Source organism: Mus pahari, chromosome 2, assembly GCF_900095145.1.
Source record: "Mus pahari chromosome 2, PAHARI_EIJ_v1.1, whole genome shotgun sequence".
NCBI lineage: Eukaryota > Metazoa > Chordata > Mammalia > Rodentia > Muridae > Mus > Mus pahari.
Window position 1 is genome coordinate 132,390,513 of NC_034591.1, and position 2,997 is coordinate 132,393,509.

Below are 2,997 nucleotides of genomic sequence, written 5' to 3' on the forward strand. Positions count from 1 at the left end.
CCTCTAGCTGGACACCCCCACACCTCTGAGCCCTTCTCAGGCTACTCCACAATCAATGTTTTTCATCTTTCATGTTACCAGAGGACCTTGTTCATAGCCATGTGATTATTTACCTCATGGGAGGTGTGCTGGTTAGGTTTTATTGATGATTGATTGATTGATTGATTGATTTTTGATCAATTGGCACAAAGTAGATCTAGATTTACCTGGGAGGATGGAACCTCAATGAAGGAAATATCCATCAGATTTGGCCTGTAGGCATGTCTGTATGGCATTTCCTTGAATGTTGATTGGTGTAGGCGGTCCAGTCAGTCCACTGTGTGTGGTGCCATGCCTTGCCAGATACAAGAATGATAGCAACATAAGACAGAGCAAGCCAATAAGCCGTGTCCCCCCACAGCTCCTGCCTCAGCTCTTGTTTGAATTCCTGCCCTGATTCCCCACAATAGTAAACTGTAACTGGAATATATAAATCAAGTAAACCCTTTCCTCCCCAAGTTGCTTCTGGTCATGGTGTTTAGCACAGCAGTAGAAAACAAACTACACAATAGCCTACTGTCTACCCCCAGGACAGTAGCAGTAGAGATGCTAATATTTCCAGATACAGGAAGCTAAGCACAGGTTCAATGGTTCTGTATGTCTTTTCCTTTTGTCCTCTGAGCACATGGTGGGTAGGGACCATGTTTAATACACCTTAGTCCTCATTGTTCACCAGGTCCAAGTTAATAGGAGTTTGATTTATGATGAGTGTCCTGAGAATACTCATTAGAAGAAGTTGCATAAATTAATCTGTAACCATGGCATTTACAAAATCAAACCATTGAATTCAATGCTTTTAGTCATTTATCTTTTGTAAGCCCACCTATATTTCTTTTGGAAGTCTACCCTCCCATAATAAATGAAAAATATCCACAGGACACTTGCTTAGGTTTTCAGTTCAACTCGGATCCCTTGGCTTTTCGGTTGGACTAAGAGTAGACGGCGTACTGGACAGTTGTCACCAGAAGCTCCTTCATGCACAGTGACCTCCCTGACCCAGGGAACCGCCATTGCGTGTTTTTCCTGCCCATATAGGCTCTCCTTCAAGCAGTTCAGAGATTAACCTTCGATAGTTGTCATGCTAAGTGGATAATTTGTCTATTCCTATTGTCATAACAAACTATCTTTGATTGGCTACTTAATAGAGAACAGAACTTTATCATAGTCCCACATGCTGTAAAATACAACGTCAAGGTGTGGAAAGACTCAGTGTCTGGCAAGGCCTACTGCCTGCTTCCAAATGATAGTTCTCAGCTTCACCCTCACTCAGAAGAAGGAAGGGCTGAAGCTTGTGCCCTCACATGGTAAAGATAACAAAGGGTGCAAACAAGGTCCCACAAATATCTTCATAAGCTTTCTACCCTCGTTTATCTACATAAACACTCTCATTATCCAAGAATTCCCCAAGGTTCCCTTATTTATGCTATTGCCTTGAGAATTAAGTTCTAACCTTAGTTTTGGAGGGACATAAGTATTCACATCATGCTGTTGGGTGTCATAAGTAGGGACCCAAACTGCAGAGATTTGGTTTAAATACTAAAGTTATTAGAAAACGATCTCCATATATCTCCGCATCCATGTGGAAGAAATAATCTTTTACTTCCTGACTGAAAATTTACCCCTGTCACTGCTCTTCCAGTCCCAAGTAACTCTATCGTGTGTTTAAACTTTCACTGTGTATTGCTGATTCTCAGAGAGATTAGAGAGTACTCCAACTGTGGTCAAGAACAGAACTGTATTTCTTGTAGATATGGAGATAGAGAGATCCAAGTTGAAAACGACAGCTGTTTCAAATCTAGTCTCTGCTCTCAAGGTGCTGCTTCGTGTTACGGAAAAATTTAATCCCAACCTGGGGTTTCTACCTTGTCTTTAATCATTTAGTTCCTAGATAAAAGACGTGCAACTTTTATTATTTACAATAAGCCTTAAACAGCACACGAGCTGGGCAGATGTCCACCCTCTATGCTATTAGAACCTACTTTCCTATTGATAACCCTGAGTTATTACTATATTTCATGTGGGCTGCTCCTACCTCCAATTGGCCAGCCCTCAGAGCCATGTTTTCTTGACTCTTAACCCATGAAGCTTTTCTCCTCCGTTCACCCTCTTCTCTCTTTCCTCATGGTTTCCTCTGACCTCTCATTTCCACTCCCAGCCGGGAATACCAAGCACTGCCTACCTTAATTCTGCCCAGCTATAGGCCGTAGGCATCTTTATTTACCAATCAGAAATAACTTTGGGGCAAGGTCACATAGCCGGTCTACATACAGACCCTCTTTGGGGCAACCAGGTCTTGGAGGCCCACACTTAGCATTACAATTCTTAGCAACAGATCAAACCTCAACAGCTTTGTCTCTGAGCTCTCCAGGGGAGGGGTGTTATATCCTCATGTGGGAGAATGATAAGGCAGAATGATAAGGCCTGAAGCACCTCCCCAAGATCCCACCACCTAGGTCATTTCGCTTTGTTTCCAACACACAAATTTTGGAAGGAACACATCAAACTAGTCATAGAAAAAGCTGGGGACGCCTCTCAGTACATGTTTCTCCTGCCCCAAAGGGTCTCCTTCAAGTTGTTAAGGGCTTCTGGGACTCAGACAAGGATTATTAACTCTGACCTGTATTAGAGACTTTCTAGGGGCTACTGAACAGGTCTTTTTTTAAAAAACTTATTTTATTAGATATTTTCTTCATTTACATTTCAAATGTTACCCCGAATGTCCCCTATACCCTCCCCCCACCCTGCTCCCCTGGGCACCCACTCCCACTTCTTGGCCCTGGCATTCCCCTGTACTGGGGCATATAAAGTTTGTAAGACCAAGGGACATCTCTTCCCAACGATGGCTGACTAGGTCATCTTCTGCTACATATGCAGCTAGAGACACAAGCTCTGGGGGGTACTGAGTAGTTCATGTTGTTGTTTCACCTATAGGGTTGCAGACCCCTTCAGTTCCTTGGG